Genomic DNA, 10,915 nt, shown 5'->3' with positions numbered 1-10,915 from the left:
AGGACTAAGCAGAAATGAACCGCCGGAATGAAAGGCACAGCAGATGCCTTTCCAGCTGCAACCCAGTACTGGGAAACATCCATACACACTCATTCACACACATACACTACCGTCAATTTAGTTTATTCAATTCACCTATAGCGCACGTGATTGTGAGGGAAACCGAAGCACACGGAGAAGAACATGCAAACTCCACACGGACATGCCAACTGACCCAGCCGGGACCCAAACCAGTGACCTTTTTTTTCTGTGAGGCGACAGTGCTAACCACTGAGCCACCGTGTCGCCTGCTTCTGAGATTATTCTAATGTGAAATAAGAATAATTTGATCTTCACTGCAGTATCGGATACCTTAATAATACGTATATCTGGCAGAACAACAAAAAACTGCAGTATGAAAATCACTCAAATCAAACAATCTGAGCTACTATTCACCCGTGTGGAAAAAACACTTTAATCATCTGTAGTAATTAGCTGCTACACTGTTTTTTTCATACTACAGTGAGTTACAGAAAAAAAAAATTATATATATATATATATATATATATATATATATATATATATATATATATATATATATATATATATATATACATATTTGAAGTCAGTATTAAATTATTAGGCCCCCTGAATTATTAGCCCCCACTGTATATTTTTTTTCCAATTTCTGTTTAACGGAGAGCAGTTTTTTCCAACACATTTCTAAAAATAATAGTTTAATAACTCATTTCTAATAACTGATTTATTTTATCTTTGCCATGATGAAAGTAAATAATATTTTACTAGATATTTTTCAAGACACTTCTATACAGCTTAAAGTGACATTTAAAGGCTTAACTAGGTTAATTAAGTTAACTAGGCAGGTTAGGGTAATTAGACAAGCTATTGTATAAGATGGTTTGTTCTGTAGACTATCAAAAAAAATTATTAAAGAGGCTAATAATTTTGACCTTAAAATGGCATTTAAAAAAATTAAAACTGCTTTTATTATAGCTGAAATAAAACAAATAATACTTTTTCAAGAAGAGAAAATATTATCAGACATACTGTGAACATTTCCTTGCTCTGTTAAACATCATGGATGGTTTAAGTAGCATAATTCATTCATTCATTCATTCATTCATTCATTCATTCATTCATTCATTCATTCATTCATTCAATTATTCATTCATTCATTTTCTTTTTGGCTTAGTCCCTTTATTAATCTGTGGTCGCCAACTTCGGAATTAACTGCGAACTTATCCAGCATATGTTTTACGAAGCGAATGCCCTTCCAGCTGCAACTCATCTTCGGGAAACATCCATACACACTCATTCACACTCATACACAACGGACAATTTAGCCTGTCTCCAATTCACCTGTACCGCATGTCTTTGAACTGTGGGGGAAACCGGAGCACCCTGAGAAAACCCACACAAACACAGGGAGAACATGCAAACTCCACAAAGAAACACTAACTGACCCAGCGGAGGCACTACCTACTGCGCCACCTGGGAAATAATTTAAAAAGAAAAAAAATTCTAAGGGGGGCTAATAATTCTGACTTCAACTGTATAAGCATCCTATAAGCAATTTTTTTTTTGACAGAAATAATAAATGTTTTGTTTTAAGAAGACTAAAAATAACTAAAAACTAATTTTGTTTCATTCATTTCAAATATACTATCAATCCCATAACAATAAGTCTATCCTACAATCTTACATTTTTTAATTAATGTTCAAAATATGAATTGACTGTTTCCCAGTGATTGGTTGCAGCTGGAAGGGCATCAGCTGCATAAAACTTATGCTGAGTAAGTTAGCGGATCATTCCGCTTCGTCCTGCGAATAAAGGCACTAAGCCGGAGGAAAATTAATGAGCGAATCCCGGGAAGCCAAACAGAAATTGTCACCTACTTTGCATATTAAAGAATCAGCTGAGAAGCTAAAACAATTAATAAAAGAATAAAAGTTACGCTGACTCAACTAAACAAGAAAACAAATGATTTACATTGTTCGTTCTGCTGTGGCGACCCCAGACTAATAAAGGGACTAAGCCAGAAAGAAAATGAATGAATGAATGATAATAATTAACTGTTTAAAAAGTGTTCATTTAAATAAACAATGGCATACTGCTATCATAAACGGCATTTATTGTGTGAAAATGTATAAAATCGATCAATTCATTGGAAAGAAAGTATCAATGCAGAAAGTACTTTTAAGTTGCACACCAAAAGAGAACAGTTGGTGATGCAACATAATTAAACGGACACACAAGTCAAGAATTACTTTGTGACCTCCAGCTGTCAGTGCGAATGCACTTTTAGGTTCACACTTTCAGATGCATCTCACTCGGTACAGTTACTAGGAAGCACAAGGTGTTGGAAGACATCACAGGAAGACAGTGATTTATATGAGTGACACAAATTGTTTTCTCAGTGCGTTCACGCTGACAGCTGTTTGCTGTGACAAAGTAACCAAAAGTTCCGCTAAAGTTGGTGATTTAAATGACTGACAGCAACAGTTGCCAATACAACAGAACAGAATGGAGTTCAGTTTTATGCAAATGCATGTTAAGTGGCAGCTACCTAAAGTTTCACATCATGATGCAAATGGAAATAGCAGTCGAGCAAAAATGCCTACCGGTGACCACTTTGCTCTCAGTACACTCAGGAAGTTTCCTTGTGTGCAGCACTAATGCAAAGTAGACATCATAATAGTTTGTATGTGAGACAACTTTGTGTTCACATTCGGCGTTCTGACAGTGATTCATCATGGCAACACATTTGAAAGTCATTTAAGTCGGCTACATGACAGAAGGCAACAGTTGGAAATGAAACTTTCAGCTTTCTCCATTGGAAGTCGCAGCATCACATCACTTTGCATTTGCATAAAGTTGTGCAGAACTGGATGCAAATGTATACAGAAGTTGATCAGCAACGCCTACTACAGACCTACAGTTTAAAAAAAACCTCCAGCGATTCCCTTCATCATTCAGAACGTATGGCCACACAGTTGGCTGCATATGTCTCAGCATGGTTAGAAAGTTTACTCACAAAGCAGACACAGGAAGTATAGTTCATGTATGGAATGCAAAACAACTCTCAAAGTGATTTGCTTTGTCAAAACAACATAAAGTCATTTAAGTTTAATTACAGTTCTGTTAACTAAAGTTGATGATGCACTGGTGTTATATATCACATCAATGTGCATAATGGATAAGGAAGTTGAGCAAGAATCTCTGGTGATGTAGTCAATCTCAGTGTTAATGTATGATCACAACTTTTGAAGCATTGCTCAGTAAAATTAGGAAATTTCCATTTTTTAAAGCCTAGGACCCACCAAGATTATGTCAAAGAACTAGCATTGAGGGCGAAGCAGTGGCACAGTAGGTAGTGCTGTTGCCTCACAGCACTACCTACTTGACACAGAATCAATCGGGCCAGATGCGGCGGCCGTAAGTGAGCCGACACTGCAACATCCAACCCAGAATCGGCCCGGAGCTGGCGCGACTCAGTCTTCATATACCTTCTTATAAAACCTTTTGGTATTACATTGGTACTTGATACATGGTTTTATGCTGGATAGGTAGGAGTACGGCAGCCGGAGTCTCCGGCAGGCGAGAATCTAGCCGGAACTGGCCTGAGTGTATTTTGCTACTTGGGGTGCGTTGGAGTGTGTTGTGAGCACTACCGGACTCAGAGGGGTGCAGAAGAAGCACGTGCTGTAGTAATTTTTCCTGGTGAAACGAGTGCTTGCAGGATCGGGAAATCCCACATTCAGGGAATCCAGCAAACTTTCTGATCACAGCCTTAGGAGAAATGTTTCCTAACAACAAAACGCTGGCTAAAGTGGCGTTAGTTAATCCGGTCTTTGGTCACGAGAAGTCGACTTTCCGAGGCAAATACAGTCTCCCTTGATGCGTTTGATTACGCATAGGCAAGCACCCAGTTCAGGTCGACACAGGAGGAAGATATGAGTGAAGGCAGATAGAAGTTTTTGTTCATTTGTCAAATAAATAAATGAATAATTTAGCCTATATGCTCGACCTACAAGTTCATTATTAAATTATGAATAAAAAAAAGCAATCAGAAAGTCTGCAAATTAAATAACGATCAATAATAAGTTATGACGGAAATTTTACAACCCTCTCCGTCAAAATGATGGACAATGAGAAAGTCTAATGTAACCTCTGGTCAGCATATTGTCTTCTAAGGCTCAAGTCATTTATTAATGAAGAAAAGATTCACGCAGCTTCTCCTACCACAGCAAATTCTGTTTTTACTACTGATATTTGGTGCCAGTTAAGTGATGACGTGATGATTTTGTTCTCTTTAACTCGTTGGATGGAAACGCTGCTTTATTTGCATGTCTTATATGTGATATTCCAGTTATGCACATACATTTAATTTGCATTTTTGGAAAAAAAACATAGTATATTGATTCATCGCTGAACAGCCAATCAGAGCTCTCTCATTTACTGATGGCTAAGGCCAATTCTACATGCTGAATCTGGCAAAATCCTTACATGACCCAAACAAGAAGCAATGTGTGGAACGCAACAAACAAAAGATGACACAGACGGCCCAATGCTGCCCAATGGCTGACTGAAGACACATGCTTTCCTCTCCATATGCACAAGACAATTTCTTATCACCACTCTATGTTTCTGCAAAACATTTTGCTATCCTGAGTGTGCTTGACACAGGTGAAAGTTTGACAAACGACCTGTAGATTGCTCCTCTTTCTGTTCCTCGTTACTCTCTATATGCACCAGACACTTTCCTACAAACACTCCACAACGACTCGACAACAGTAAATGAAATAAATATAAATGTAGAGTAAATAAAGATGCTTTAGCACTGGGGCAAAAACACCCACAACTACCGAACAACAATCGGCGACCTCCAGCTATTCGCTCGCTGTCATTGCGAACGTATGGTCACGCTTTCCGTTGCATATGTCTCAGCACAATTAGAACATTTCCTTATTCACAGCACTAATCCAAGGTGAGAAGTAGACATGCGAGGGTGACAGTGATTTCTTGCCCATATGGGCCTGTCAGCGCTGCATCTGGACGATAGGAGCTTGGCAGTGCTTTTGAGAGTTCGTGTGCATGCACGAATGCTCGGAGCATCAGGTAATTAAAAGCAGTTCCTCTCAGTCCAGTCTGTGGTCAGAGGTCATCCGCTCTCTTGCTTAAGTCCTCCCCACACTTCTTTGTGCTCTTTTTCACCCAGCAGACAGAAGGCATTATTTTCAGCCGGGCGGCCACAGACGTGCACCATCATGCGAAAGCACTTCATGCTCTAAAAACCGCAGAGTTGCACAAGAGTACCAGGAGCAGTGGTCAAACGCAGCCTACACAAAACCCCCCATGAAGCACCTGCCTCGCACATGCAGGGGAGCTCTTGTGGAGCCGTGAAAGTGGTCAGTTTGTTGACAGCTGTTTCCCGAGACGGGAGGTATTGATTATCTCTTGGGGGTGGCGTGAGGTTGTTTTAGTCTCTCTCAGGACTATCCACCTCCATCCCTCTTTATTCCCGGCCTTACAGGACAAAGCGAATGCCTCTGGGGAGAAAGCCTGCCAATGTCCAGACAAGTGTTGAATATTTGATATGTCCCCAGTGGCATGCAGAGTCTGTTAATGGCTGTCTTTAACATACGACCCCCTAGATCAAAGGCGTCACACTCCGTGTGGACATACCCTATCAATAATGTACCACAGCAGACCAAAATTAACACACACACAGGCGCAAACTAGAATCGAAAACAGAATGACAGACTAGATCTTTGTGGTCGGATATTCAGTGTCGTGTCATTGTTGGGTTTTTAGATTTACTCAAGTCTACTGGCAAAAAAAAGGCCATTGTCGATTTTGCAGCTTTTTCTACCAGTTTTCAATATTTCATGTCCAGCTAGCCATTTGTCAAACTGACTGTCCTGCAGTATGTGGGGTCAAAGAGATGCTGGAGACCATCCAGCATCAGTCGCTCACACTTACTGGCAATTTGGTGTCTCTAATTGCAGCATATTTTTGGATTGTGGAAGAACATGAAGCATCTAGAGGAATCCTGATGTCAAAACAGCACCCTGCTTCAGTCAGAACTTCAATAAAGACCTCTGGTTGGTGTAGAGATACTACTATCCCATGCAACTTTTGAACATTCGTGTATTAAGATAGAAAATACATGTATTAATTCTACGGGAAATGTTACTTTACTGAAATTACGCTATCGACTCTCATTCCTTTTCACATTAATGAATAATTAGTTAAATTTCCTTGGACTTAGGGTGTACTCACAATATGTAAAGTTGCCTTAAACCAGGCCAAAGCAAGCTTGTCCCCCCTCCCGTCTCCCCAGACAGCCCGCACTCACATTACATTCAGGCCTCGGCCTGCTTACGTCATTGATGATGCTCTGGTCAGAAGCGCTCTCGCTCAGCACAGTGGACATTTCTCTTATTATATCGTTTAAGTCGTTTGAGCAGTCAAATACTTCGCCGAACAGATCAGCCATTTTTGACGCTCATAAACAATCATAAAGTCCTCGTGCTGCAGGAATTAGGAGGTTTGCTGAAGGTGCAGCTGTCGTGCACTGAGGGGTTTGCGTCTTAAAAAACGACGACAGTTTTGCGTTCTTTGAACAGTAAGAATAATTAATAAACACATATGAAACAGTCCCTTAAAAGTCACGTCTCGCTTTCAGTTTCAGGCTTTGCTGCATTTTGCACTCACACACAAGCGTACCACGCCAAAGCCCAAGTGAACGGCACTCAGGCACACCTCTTCCAACCGGGCCAGGGCCAGCTAAGTGAGCCGTGCCTGAGCCCTATTTTAGAGCACTCACACTTCTCTGGGAAACAGGCCTGGGCACGATTCGGATAGCATAATGTGAGTAGGCCCTTAGTCCCTAATTTATCAGGGGTTGCCACAGTGGAATGAGCCACCACTTATTAACACATCAAACAGACACGGGTGCTCCTGCCAAATTTCCACTGGTTTTTTCCTCCATTTCTTGGGTCAAAATAAATGGATAATGAGTGCTTTGAACATCTCCTCAACCTCCCGCTGGCCTGCAGATCCCCACACTAGTGCATGCTGCTCTCTTATTGGCTATAGGTGATCACCAATGTAATTGTCAGTCAAAACTCATTTCACCCAGCATGATATGAATCGCAGACAGCTCAAGTACAAGTACTGCATCAACACAAGTACTGATTTGTTTGAGATTTCAGGCATTTGTCTGCAATTTCTCAAAACCTGTCGGCGAGTCAAAAACTGTGGCTAAAATCATGAACTCCGCATACTCCGCAACCATTGCCCACTGTTACGTGTCAGCACGTATTGGTTATTTATGTTTGTATTATGTGTCTCATTGTGTTTTTCTTTTTATCACTCCAGTTCACTTCCTTGTTTTGGCCTACTGCTGTTCCTGATTGGCTGGTTCACATCCACTTGATGCAACCAATCCTGACACTGCTTTATGCTGATTGGTTCCTCTTTGACAACTCAGTTCCAGTTTCAGCCAATCAGATTACTCCAGCTCACTATATATTTTTTTGTCTGCAAGCAGTTTGTCAGTCTTTGTTGGCTTAACTTGTTACTGGTTTCTGTGCTTGTTTGCTCGCTTGATTGAACCTGTGTTTATATCCCCATTTTGTTCAGTTTTGTTGTGATATATTGTCCGTCTTATCCTTTATTTACTCTGTGTTGTCATTTTGGTAGTGATGGTGAAATGAAGCTTTCTGAACCAGTGAAGCGCTCGACTCAATTGTATCGAAAAAAGGTTCGATACTCGAAGCTTTCTAAATCATAGCTCGATGAGGACCTCGTCTGGTGAAAGTGTGGGAAAGCACTGTGTTGCCATAATGTCAAATGTTCACAACTGACCAACTCATTCATGTAGTAATACAACAACAGCAATATAAACAAATTACTGTAGTTTTTGCACAAGATGTATTACATTACACAACTGATGACTGTGGTAAAATCCAAGGTATTCAAAAGTTTATTATAATACAATTAGCGCTGCTCCAAGCAGGGATCAAACCAGCGATTCCTGGATGAGAGGCGAGTGCTTTAGAAGGACGCTATGTGAGTGATACTTTAAGGATGCACTCGCCAGATGGTCTCTGTTAAAAACAATACTACGATATGCAGTGGTTTTCTTTAAAGATAGTTGTAAAAAAATACGCTAATACACTTTAGTATGGTTCAAAACCTTTTTACTAAAAATTACTATTGTATTTTAGTTTAATTACTGGTGTGTGGGACTGGTGCAGTGCTTTGAAACAGTACAAATGTATGTAATTGACGCCTAATCTCTCGCTATACACTTTACTATGAGGGTGTTTAAACCTTTGAATCAAAATTCGAAGCAGTCACGTGGGTATAGGCGAAAATGAAGCTTCGGACGTCACTGATCACGTGATGATGGCAAAACGAATCAAGCTCCGGTACACCGCTTCACTGCAAGATGTATCGTTTTTTTGATACATGCTTCGAAGCCTCGGCGCACAACATCACATTACTACATTTTGGTTTAGTCACTGTCTGTTCTTACCTGTGTAATCATTCATTCCCTTTCCTCATGTTTCCCTACAGAGGTTTGGTAGAAAGACTGGTAGGTGAGTAGGTCATGTGACATACATTTCAACACATACTGACAAAAATTATTCAAAGATGATTCCTTGGATTTACTAATTTTTTTACGTTAAGTGGTTGTAAGCAATTTACTTGGGCTGAATTTAAACAAATTAAGTTAAACATTTTTAAACCTAATTTGTTTGTTTAAATTCCACACAAATAAATTGTTTGCAACAGTTCTGCATGCAACACTTTTCATGAAGCACTCTGCATCATGTTGTTCATGCAGCTTTTTTTCCCCCTGCTTTACACTGTCAAATAAATGACCTCTATGTAAACAGGGACTGGATGGCAGCCCAGTTCAACTCAGATATGCTCAAAGCGCAAACAGGAATGAAAGTTTGAACAACAGAAGTAAAAGAGATGCTAATTCAGCTTCCCTGGAGTAGTTCTGTGATGTCGAGTGAAAGAAAGAGAAGTTTCGCAGAGAGAAAGAGAGAGAGAGAGAAGGGAATCTAACATACACAAGATGCAATTGCACGTCGCATGGCTACACTTTGACATTAATGTAACTTGAATCATCTAAACACACGAGAAAAACAGCAATGACTCATGTCCACATCTTTGATTTCAGGCAAAACTTCCATCTCCGTGTGTGTGTGAGCATGTTTACAGTTTCATGCTCCCATTACCACCAACTGTGTTTTACTTTCACACAACCGCAGTACATTTCATGAGAGTCAAAATATGGGAAACATTGAATGGTACATTACTGTGCCAGCTCAGCGGGATTCAGCCGCATGACATGGTTGTCTAACCCTGAACTCCGTCAAACTCCGTTTAATGAGGCCAGCAGGACCGGGGCATGAGCCGGGCCAGGAGGGGTCTTAAAAAGCCCTGCAATGCGGCGAAGGAAGGACTGGATAGACAAGGACATTGCACTACCCAAGTGTTCAATTAGCATAGTTTAAAGCGGTCCACACCCCGAGCGCAGTGTGGGGTCCAACAAGGACACCTAAAGTGTACAACTTACTTCACAAACAACTCTAAAGTTTGCTAACCCGTCACAATGCCACCAAGGGACCGCGAACCGCTCAGAGCTGCAATCTAAGAGCACATAATTTTAACGGTGAGAATTCTGACACGACATTCGGAGTGATCAAATTTTTATAGCTCTTAAAAACCTCGATGCATCAGGCAGCGTCTACTGTCCTCTAAAACATTGGCACAGACGCATCCGCCGCTTTAATTAAGCATTTCATTTCAGCATAATGCCATCTCAGTAGTTTTAACATTGACAGCCCCGAGGATTTGGCAGAGGAATAGAAGTTTGGTGAAGAGAGTTGGGGAAGCTTCTTGGCGCATGGAGATGGCGAGAGGTGCGTGTATAGCTTTTCTCGGCGTGGGCGGACGGACGGGGAGAGGAGTATCTGAGTTGTGGAATGTCATGGCAGATGGAGGCAGATGGCCATTCATATTCCTGTATCTCATTACAGCTTCTCAGAGTTTCATATGATCAGTAAAAAACTCACTAACAGATGCATTAGACCTTCAGAGCGCGGCCTGTTCGGTCGGGGGAGCTGCTTTTACTGGCCAAGAGGGCCGCTTTTACACACGCGCGGATGTAATAGATGTATCTGCCTTGCAAATATGAGACGGTGAACTGCAGGGTGGCACAGATTTGACAGCTAATGTGTCTTTGCTTTAGACTGAAATGCAAGAAAATTAAGAAAGAACATACTGAGAATCCAAGAACATATAAATGAATGCAATGTAAAAAGAATCTAAGAAAATATTTAAATATTGAAAATTTGTAATCAATTAGTGGTTATGTTTTGGGCAGCAGTTAGCACTGTCGCCTCAAAGCAAGAAGGTTGCTGGTTCAAGTCCCAGGTGGAAGAGTTGGCATTTCTGTGTAGAGTTTGCATGTTCTACCCAGGTTCATGTAGGTTTCCTCCAGGTGCTCCAGTTTCCCCCACAGTCCAAAGACATGCGCTATAGGTGAACTGGATGAACTAAATTGGCCATAGTGTGTGTGTGTGTGTGTGTGTGTGTGTGTGTGTGTGTGTGTGTGTGTGTGAAAGGGTGTGTATGGGTGTTTCCCAATACTGGGTTGTGGCTGGAAGGGCATTTGCTGCGCAAAAACATATGCTGGAATAGTTGTCGGTTCATTCCGCTGTGGCAACCCATGATATATACGGATCTAAATGTAAGGAAAATTAATGAATGAATGAATGAATGAATGAATGAATGAATGAATGAAAGTATTTAATCTGGTAATAGTTACGTTTTTGGACCAAACACATTTACTGTCTGAATTGTAAGAAAATCTCTATTTCGAGTAGG

General features: G+C 40.7%; 1 protein-coding gene across 2 annotated transcripts in view; it reads right to left on the bottom strand.

The window, feature by feature from the left end:
• The window catches only part of large2 (LARGE xylosyl- and glucuronyltransferase 2), a 332,880-nt gene that overhangs the window by 152,263 nt on the left and 169,702 nt on the right, over positions 1-10,915 (bottom strand). The window lies entirely within an intron of this gene.

This window comes from Danio rerio, chromosome 18 (genome assembly GCF_052040795.2).
Source record: "Danio rerio strain M-AB ecotype USA chromosome 18, GRCz13ab, whole genome shotgun sequence".
Classification (NCBI taxonomy): Eukaryota; Metazoa; Chordata; class Actinopteri; order Cypriniformes; family Danionidae; genus Danio; species Danio rerio.
This window is presented reverse-complemented; position numbering and strand designations above follow the sequence as displayed.